We start from the raw sequence: 10,846 nt of genomic DNA, 5'->3' as shown, positions 1-10,846 counted from the left end.
TCCCGGATGATTGAAGCTCCACTACTTCAGATTGTTGAACTCCATCGGCAATTGCAGCGGCTGAAAGGCTACTCAATGCCCCTATCCCCTCTTCCATCTCGTATTTTCATTCCCTCTCCCATCAATATCTCTCTCTACCCTGGCTCCCACTCTCTTTCACGACCTTTCCCCTCTGTCCCCCTCACTAACGATCTTACTCATCTCGCGAAGCAGATAGTGACGACAACGTGTACTTCAGGTCTGTGCATTTGTTTTATAGACTACATGGCGGAATTTGTTTTATAGACTATGTCCTTCTTATTAGTTGTTCGGAATCCTGTTCTGATTGAATTTTTTTTTTCTTTCTGCTGGCTTAGGATGGGAATTCTAAGACAATTCGAACGTGTGTGCACTTCAATCATGTCGAAATCTGATGGTATGTGTTCTTTGAAATCCTGAAATTTCTAAAACTTATAGAATTTGATTGCAAGCAATTACCTAATTTGAAGATGATACCAAACGAATGTTGAAAGATAATTACACTTCTCATCTTCTTCAGGTCCGGCATCTCTCTCTTAATTTCTCACTCCCCCATTCTCATACCCTTTTTCTCCTTCAAATCTTGTGTAAGGAAATGGTTGCTTCTTGATCTTCTTTATTTTTTTTTTTTGCTTCTAATTTGCAGAAGAGAAATGTGCAAGGAACCAGAATTTTGGAACAAGTCCATTACTTATGATTCGTTCTCCTCTTCCTATCCAAACAATAGGAACATTTTGAAGGAAGTAGGTAAGTTTTTTTTATTTTCCTTTCATATGGAGATAGAAAAAACATTAGATAATGGTTTCAACATGCATATTCTCCATCTGCTTTTAGCGTTTTGTTTTTTCAATCAAAGAATGTTCTTTCACAATCTCTCTCTTCCCTACCCCCTATCCTTTATTTTCTTATGTCATTGTTCTAGGAAAATTTTGTTTTCATTATTTTCTTGACAAGATTTCAGGTTAAACACAAAGTGTGTTCTTTTTTTCTAGGGTTGATATATACAAAAATGTTCTTCTTTCACTTGATTATTGCTAAGAATGTTATTTTCTTTGGAAATCTATAGTAAGTTATGAAATTTAATAGAACTCTAAGATTTGGTATTAGTTAAAATTTTTTTTTTTTTCTGTATTAATTTTAGTTGTACTTGATTCATTCTAAAATTTTCTTTTAATTATCCCATTTCTTTTTAGAGGAATTCAGGAGATGTGGCAGAGGCATCCACCGGATCACAGACACCGATTTCCAAACTTTTTACATTTACCACTCCAAATGCTATCTTCTATATATAGTGTTCACTTTTATTTTCTATAATTATTTCTTCATAATTCTTTATTTATGTAAATCATGTTATGTAGTTCAAATTTTTTTGAACTTTTTTTCCTTTCCATCCATTGCAAGTTATTACAACCCCAATATGCTCTACCATTTCGTAGCCCCAGACCCAAGTTATTTAATTAAACTGATTCTCACTCAAAATCAAAGGGCAAATCTGATATTATTGAAGTCTAATGGATTATGAAATTTATATCATCTGATTTGATGAAAAGTATTTTATATTGCATGTGCATGTAAAGTATGATCCTCCCAGTTCTCCACCTGCCCCCTCTTGCTGATCTTTACTTTTCATTTCTTTTCCATTGCAGAGAAGAAAGAGAACAGAAGAAAATTGAGATTATACTTGGAGCCCTTCCTATTGTCACTCTTAAAATCTCTTCTCGTTCTTAAGATGGGAAATTTATTTCATTAGGTAACTATATCATCCATCCAACGTATCTGTCTTCCCTTCTTCTACCATCTCTCTAGCACACATCCCCCCCCCTCTCTCTCTCTCTCTTCTTTCACATCTCATACTGCCTCTCCTCTCAAGATAAGTAATTTTGATTATTCTTGTGGTGGAGATTGTATGCTGCAATATAGTATGGAAATTTTAATGTTTTCTTATATTCTGTCCTTCCTTCCACAGTAAGTACTTCTCTGTTTTGTTTGTCTTTATTTTATATTTTTTCCTTTTTACTATTGTTTCCTTGCAATGTAATTTAGCAGGTAATTTATGATCTTTACTTACAACTTTTCTTTTTTTTGTTGGAGACAGGAGGGGTATCCGACTTTAGGCCGACTAAATCCCCCCTGGGCTCGTACATGATCCCCGCGCCACGCATGAACCGGGAGCTTCTGGGCCCTAGTGAGCCTCAGGCTGGTGGCCCCAAGAAATTATGCAGCGGCGAAGGTTTGATCACAAGACCTCGCTTCCTGAGGCGGAGTCTCGTGTCCCCTCCAAGCCAGCTGCGCTAACCCCTTGGGGTTACTTACTACTTTTTCCTTTTCAGTTTTTTTGGTATACATTGTATGCCGCGAGATTATGAATTTTAGGGATTTTCTTTTATTGGTTAAGTGTTCTTTCTTTTTAATTTTTTTTCCTTCTTGCCATTATAACTGTTTTTCTATTTTCTCCTTTTGCATTTTTAATTCATTTTAACCGCTCTTATCCTTTTATATTAAGGTGAGATGGGTTCTTAGTTTCCTCGGTTATAGATTTAACTGTTCTCCACCTCCCCTGTCTCTGTTTGGGTGTGGTTCAATCCTCCTCTTTAGCAATTTTTGCCACAAAGTTTATTTTTCTTTTTCTTCAGTAACTTTTCAAGGAGAGGATATGATTTGTATTCAGTAATTTTTCCTTGGTTATTCTTCTTTCATTGTAATAGAGAACAATTTTTTACCGCCTTACTGGATCCCATCTTCCTTTTCCAGTTTCAACTACTTCAGCTATGTGTGGAAACATCTTGTACATTAATACCTAAGAGCTTCCAAGCTTAAAAGGAAATGCACATAATTGCTTATAATTGCTTGAGTAAGTAGGCAGTTTATTCCCTGATTGCTACTATGCAGATGGTTTCTGAAATGAAGAGTTCTGTAGACTCCATTTACTGGCCTTGGCTACACCCATTATAGGATATGCTTATCATCTTCTCACCCTCTAAGTGTCAAGTTCATATCCCCAAAGTGCATACATAATTGCAGAACCTGCAAATATGGACCCAGAGAGGGGAAAAGTATCTTTCATGTGTACGCCCATATGAAGCTCCTTTCAATGGAAAAAGGAATGGCTTAAAACATACATTTAGATTTAGTTGTGGACAATTCATATTTTACTATTTTTCTTTCAAATTTAACGAGGAACTTCTCTGTTCTTTTGGAGCAATGGTTCAACAGACAGTACAGGGAGATTAGGCAGCTTATGCCAAAGCAATGAAGAGGCTTTCTGCCAAGGAATCTCTACTTCTAACTGTTAGTACATCTGTTTGTGAGTACATGCTTGTATCCTGCTTCTTCTCATTTCTTTCTCTTTCCATGGAAAATATGTTCGTAAACATACCACACACATCTGTTTGTGTGTTTGTTTTAGAGAATATTTTAAGAGAACTCCAATTGTGAAGTACCCGTCTGTATTTTTGTGTGGCTATGCAGATTATGAGGTGTTAGTTATTAAATATAACTTAATTTTATTTAAGTTTGATCTCTTTATTGTGTCATAGGGATACATCAAACTACTTATGGTCCAAGTTTCTGTGTTTTTCTTTATTATTTAAGAATTGGATTAAAAATTTTGGGTCCAAAGGTATAGCTGGAGACAATATCATGGAGTTCTTTATCCCAGTTGCCTATAGTTTGTTGGGAAATTCAAACTCTTTTGTGTTTATGAAGTCACTAGCTGACAGTTCAAACTATAATAATGACCATCGTGCCTGTTGTTTAACTTAGGAAATCAAGTTTGTGTACTAAATTATAGCATAGCGTACTTAGAATGAGCCATTTCAGCTTAGTAGCTATAAGATCTAACTCAAGAAAGCGCAATAATCTACAGGAGCATTGATGATCAAGAAATAGCATAGTTAAAATAGATATGAGCTGTTTTGAGGAAGGAAAAAAAAGGGTGACCACTAAAATACATATAAGCCTGTTAAAGCCAAATAGGAGAAAGAGAATTAAACGTACCTAACTTTGCTACTGATTATGAACTCTAACGTAAATGATGTGATTAGCTTGAAGTTCTGGTACAGTACTTGTTACAATGTGGGAATGAAAGTAAGATTTTGTAAGTTGTTCATTTTAAGTTTCTTAGACTCTCTCTCTCTCTCTCTCTCTCTCTATATATATATATATATATATATATATATATATAATTATCTAAAACACCCTCTCTACTCCTATCCAAATCTCTCTCTCCCCCTCATGCCCGACTCTCTACCCCTCATTCCCGACTCTCTCTCCCTCATTACTAATCTCACAACTCTCTCACGACTCTTTTTCTCTACCATGACACACTCCGAGGGAGGTAATTGATGATCAAATGGATCAGGTAGACGACCCAAATGAAACGTTGATCTACCTGAGTATAAGCCAAATGATTTTAAGACTTCAAGCTCCACTGATAAGCCCTCGTGTAATTTTAGATCTCCCAAAAAAAATTCTTACTAGGGCTTCGCTGATACCCTAAATCCCTCTGAGGGTTTGCTTGGTTTTGTTTAATTTGTGCTTTGATGCAAAGCTTAATGGGTTTTTTTTTTTTCTCTTCCTGTGCAGGGTCAGGCTTTGAAGTAGAACAAAATAGGAACTGGGTTCTCCCGACAAATTGCAGTACATTTGCAGAGGTCTTCTATACATCTCCATTGTCTAACAGTTTTTGCTAAGAAAAAACATCTAAAAGCAATGATTAGAAGTAATTATACTTTATATAAGAGCTAATGTAAAGACTGACTAAAGTTCATAACGAGGCTTATATGAAATCATGAAAAGGAAGGAACACATAAGAGTAACAAAAGGCCAAAAGCTTTGTATGTTGGGAAACTAAAAGGGCTTAAAAGCGGATTTGGCTCCTGTCCTGCTGTGGCGGGAGCTGGAGCGTCCAGCCCAGCTAAACGACAGCAAAAACAGGGGTGGGGTGTTCATTTCACAGGTGGGTCCCACCTGGGGCCCCACATGTGAAATGACCATCCCACCCCCTGTTTTTAGGTGGTTTCCATGGGCTGGACGCTCCAGCTCCCGCCACAGCAGGACAGGAGCCAAATCCAAAGCTGCACTTCTTCCTTTCTGTCGGGCCTGTTGTTATGAAACTGAGCAGTGGCTTTGGACTTCTGTGCCTAGTGTTAATTCACTCTTTCTTCTTTTCCAGGAATCTGTTTCAATGCAAAGAGCAGCCATAGCAGAAAGTAGAGCAGATGTATGGATTCACTTTGAGGAGGGAGAATTACAGCAGAGGCCAAGCTCTGCAGAAACCCATGCCATGTGGCAGATGATGCATTTATCTTGTTCTCCTCCTCCTACCCACCTCACAAACACCATAACCAGATCTTATACAGAACCAATAACAACAGTAAACCCACATCTCATAACCAAAGAGAGTCTTCAGGAAGACAATGAGGAATGTGGAGATTCTAACACACTTCAGCTCTTCCCTTGTGGTGATGATGCAAAAAAGGAGACCAAGCTGAGTATTCAATCAATGAATAAAGACTTCACTCCATACCAGTTTTTCGAGTTCCTTCCCATGAAGAACTAAAGGAGAATAACTTAGTAGCTTACCCATTTGTCATAATGTATGTGAGAATTAAGATGATGGGTCATGTTTAGATTTTGTTGTTATGTATTGGAAACTTTTACTGTTCTTGTTGTGAACTGCAAAGGTTGGTGGATGTTAGGTATTTAGTGAGGTGGGTATGAAGGAGGTTTCCTTAAACTGTACTTCCACCATGTTGTTTAAATCAATGTAGAGCTTCATGAAAGTAAATATTACAGGTTTCAATGTTGAAACTTGACAGGTCTACCTATCTATCTCTTATGCCCCTATTATAGTAGTTTCAGAGAGAGTGGTGATGGAGACTTTGGGGGTTCATCAATTGAGGTATTTGAATGTGAAATATGGATCAGATGTGGAAGAGTTTGATCGATCAATGTTGAAATAACTTATAATTTGGGTTGAAGGCATATGTTGCATTCCCTTACATATATGGAAAACAGATGTTTTTAAAATTGACATTCCTCTTATGGAGAGGTTATTTTAAGGGGACAATGAACAAACTTGGGAAACTGATAATAATTGCACAATAAACATAATAAACCTAAGAAAAGAAACTAAAACAAGACATTCTTATAAAACATAGGAACAAAGCTCAATCAATATATGGTAGTTTTCGTGAAGTGTAAATTCTGCTTGGAAGCTCTAAATGAAATTAATTTTAAAGGTCTTTTAACATCATAAAGGAATTAACTCCTATATTTATTCACTTTGAACATTCAAGTCTTCAGGGAGAGAAGTTAGAGTGCATAGAAAACTTCAACACCAAATCATATAAGAGAAGGATAAAAGAAGAATATTAGGGATTAACACATAAAAAAATCTTCAACTTCTATCTTACTAAAACACATAATGTTTTTTATTTTTGGACTGTTAAAATATCTATAAAGAATTGGAGAATTATATCATATTAGAACAATAAATATCTCAATCAATAAATAGTTCAAAAGGAAATGGTGAAGGTTCTCATTTTACATTATTTTAGAACATTTATGAAAGTTTTGAAATAGAAATCTTTCTCTGTCAACCCATAGTTTCCATTTAAAAAAAAAAAAAAGTTTAGCTAATTTCTCTTCTACTAAAATACCTTGGCCCATTTTAAGAATACAGTCTTCAATGGATACAAAATCTTGATGATATTTTAAATGCTTTAATCTCGTGTTAACTCAATCACCATTTCTTTCTCCTAAGTCTGTAAAATCAATTCCTACAAACGACAAAGCTATCTATCACTGCTCCTTCAGTGTGTATTTATTAGTATTCATTTCTACTATTCTATCTCTCATTTTTCTAAACCATAATGTTTTATGATATGCATCAATACTTATTGAAAAAAAGTCAAGTACTTGATACTATTTTGCACATTGAGAAAGTCTCATTACCTTATAAAACCAAAATATTTTGCTCTCCAAACACTTAACAAATGCTTACACATGCATTTGCACGTGCATTTTTACTAGTATATATATATATATATATATATATTATAAACTTTAAACTTCACTCACATTTTGTTATATAATATATTATATCTGAAGATAATAAGTGATATAATACATTTTATTATAGTGTTATTTTAAGTAAAATTGATAATTTTCTCCCCGGCCCATTCCAGTCCATGCATTTCCTTCTCCCTCCCCATGATCAGGGCCAATCAGGGTCAGCTCGGCCCGACCCTGAGGGCGGGTCATGGTTGATTTTTCAGGCCCTGAGTCAGGGTAGGGTCGGGCTTGGGCCCAGATAAGGGGACTTAGGGTTGGGCTAGGGTTTAATAAAGCCCGGCCCAACCCGACCCTATTGCAGCCCTAACCAAGACCAATAAAACTTTTCTTTTCATTGATAATTTTTTTAGGGTAAATTACACGTCACCCCTTGGTTTTCAAACGAAACTCAAATCACCCCCTAGTTTTTGAAAATACTCATCTGTCCCCCTCTACAGTAACGGTGTTAACTAAAATCTACCTAAAAATTGAAATGACATATTTAACCTTCTTCTTTCTTCTTTTTCACTCTACCCTCTCTCCCTAACCCACCATGCCACCCTGCAAATCCATAACCATCGCCACTCTCAATCTCTTCCTTTTCCTTTTCTTCTCAATCAAACTTGTCACCACCGCCGCTTCAGGGGCTGCCCATCTTGAATCGGAATTGGAGGATAGTAATTCAGATTGCTAGGGGAGATGGATCCATATCTGGAAGCTCCCATCCCGATTCAACTTGGATCTCCTCACCAACTGTTCCGCCCCAATCTACGACGATTTCTGCCCTTACTTGGCCGACCATGGCCTTGGCCACAAGACCCAAAACCTCTCCCATAGCTGGTATCGCACCGACCCCTTTATGCTTGAACTCCTCTTCCACCATCGCATCCTCGATTACCCGTGCCTCACCCCCTGACACTCTCCGCTACCTCTACGGCCCCCAAGTCAATTCCAGCGCTGACCATGGCCTCTCCCTCTACCGCTTCCTCCAATAGGACAACCCACAAATCTGGTCTCGCTACTCCGGCCATGATCACTTCTTGGTGCTCGCACATCCCGCCTGGGACTTCTCCCAACCCTTATCAAACGATCCACCTCTCTGGGGTACTTCGTTTCTTGAACTCCCCGAATTCTACAGTATCATAGCTCTCACCCTCGAATCCAAGGCTTGGCCATGGCAGGAGCATGCCCTCCCTTACCCAACCTCCTTCCACCCTCCAACCCTTGCTTTGCTCCACTCTTGGACTGCCCGCGTTTGCCGTGCTTGCTAGACCACCCCCATGCTCTTCGCCGGCGGTGGTGGCGTCGCCTCTGCCCCCAACGTCAATCACAGCATTCGTAACGAATGCGAGAATAGTACGTCAATCGATAACGACCCTACTATTAGTGGCCAATTCAAGGACTGTGAGATTATCGACTGCTATTCCATGGTGATTTGATTCTCTTCTTCTTTGCTCTCTTTCTTCTCTCCGATGAAGTTCAGCTTGAGATTGAGTTGCAGGTGTGAGGAATAGAGTGGTATGAGGAAGACGATAGATAGAATTTGGGGTCTTTAGTTACATGGGTAAAATTATAAAGTAACATTGTTCAAGGATAGTTTAGGGATTTAAATTTATTTAACTGGCTAACATCATCACTTAACAGCATAAAACTAACGGAAGGGACTAATTTTTCATATTGGGGTCTAATACAGGGGTGATTTGAGTATTTTCAAAAATCAGGGGGTGCTTTGAGTTTCGTTAGAAATCTAGGGGGTGACATATAATTTACCCTTTTTTTATTATTCTTTCGTTTCAATAATCAAAAGAAAAAGTATTTGGGATTTGCTATTAAAGGAAGATTGCATTACGAAGAACACAATTACAAAATAAGGGTTTTCAAATTGAAATCCTACACTGTAGAGAGGGTGGCTCTGATACCAACTGTTGGAAGAAACGGTACCAAAATGAAACTTTTCCAATCCGATACGAAGAAATCGATCCTCACATAGTATAGGATATTCGAAACAATATCTCAATATAGGTTTAGGATTACCTCTTGAGTACCACAAGTGCAGCACCTCCAAAGATTCACAGCACTTGAACACCGAACCCGCAAAGGTAAGAATCAATCTTCATTCAACACTTTGATGGAGAAGAACGCAGCATAACTCTTCGTCTAACAATGACAATCACCAACTCTTGGAGAATTAGAGAGAGAGATAGAGAGTTGTAATTTTTGGGGAAATATTTTCTCTCAAAAATTTATGAGCTAATAATTGAATTAGTGTCTCTCTCCCCTTTAAGGCTATATTTATAGCCAAACCCTGATTCCTTTCTTTATTGGGATTACAAGTGTCAAGTAGTACGATCCTATTGGATTGTACACTAAGGTAGCCTACATTGGCTTATACCCAATCGACTAATTACATTAATTACACAGAAGTGCACCTTAGTTTTGATAGTAACCGCTAAACCCGTAATTGAAAGAAAACATTACGTGTAGGTCCCTCCTCTTTATAACATCTCACGATGGATCTCGGGGTATGGAATTAAATTACTGTCACTACCCTTGTCCATTGAGCAACTAGTATAAAGCCTCTTGATTACTGATTGGACAACAAAAAAATGCGATAAAATGTTTATAAAATATATTTATTAAATAATAGTAATTTTTTATAAACTTTTGTAAACACTTTACAAATCACAGAGCTCAGAATTTTTGTCCAATCAAGTTCAAGATTGTTTTTTGAGATATTCTCCCTACAAAGGAAGTGGATTCTTTATTTAGCATCACTTTCGTTTATAGGCAGACACAATGGACCCAACATAGAGATGTATAGCTAGTCAAGTGTAGGCATCAACCTTTTGTACACTAAAGTACATCGTGCCAGTCTACAATGATAAAGATCTCTCAGGTCTTGGGACCACACAACTATCTTGAGAACCCATTTGCAATAAGCATCTGACAGTAGACCATGTCTGGTTCTCGAATGATCGAGTTCGATATATAACTAAAGTGTACCTGCATCTGTGTTTGAAATCTCTATTCCCAAAAGCACTCAATGCGACAACCATATAAATGGAGAGCCCAATTCCGTCCCAAGTCGTGAACACTTTGAGGTCATACCTCTAGACACACAATCGCCCATAAAAATAAACGTAAATTAATTAAAATAAATCATTTATTTGGATTTGATGGACACCATATCCAACAATCTCCCACTTGTACATCAAAGCCAATGTCCTACATGCTTTAATCCCATATTCTTAACATGTCTATGAAATATAGATTTTTAATAGTCTCAACTTAGCACATCTTCAAATGACAATTCCTCTATAAATACCATTCATGAATTCTGCTTTTTATCATCTTTGTTAGTCTGGATATACAAGTCTGTATAACTCATGACTGACAAACTAAATGCACCAAACACAAGAAAATGTAAGATTTTCATAAGGTGGGCTGGCATAGTCCCACTTTATTTTTACAAAATCGGTTTAGTCGTGTTGATGGGAGCTGCCTTAATGGTATGAGTCCAGTTACTATGTGTAGACCTAAAGTATTGTTTCCTTAATGGGAAGAAAACCCTAGTTTTTATGCAGGGTTGGTCCCTGCTCTCACCACTATAAATAGTTGTCACTGGCCCATTAAGTGATTAATAATGAGAAAACCTAAAGTTGAGTGGAAGAGGGCAGACCAGACCAATGCAGTTCGTGTGCTGTAGAGATTGTCAAGAGTTCAGCTTTCACAACCATGGATCTAGGTGCGCCAATCACATCCCTGGATTTAT

General features: G+C 37.5%; 1 pseudogene; it reads left to right on the top strand.

Moving 5' to 3' along the window:
- The first annotated feature begins 7,627 nt into the window (after positions 1 to 7,627).
- Positions 7,628 to 8,513, top strand: LOC122659373 (annotated as a pseudogene).
- The last annotated feature ends 2,333 nt before the right edge of the window (positions 8,514 to 10,846 follow it).

Source organism: Telopea speciosissima, chromosome 4 (assembly GCF_018873765.1).
Source record: "Telopea speciosissima isolate NSW1024214 ecotype Mountain lineage chromosome 4, Tspe_v1, whole genome shotgun sequence".
Lineage (NCBI taxonomy): Eukaryota > Viridiplantae > Streptophyta > Magnoliopsida > Proteales > Proteaceae > Telopea > Telopea speciosissima.
This window is presented reverse-complemented; position numbering and strand designations above follow the sequence as displayed.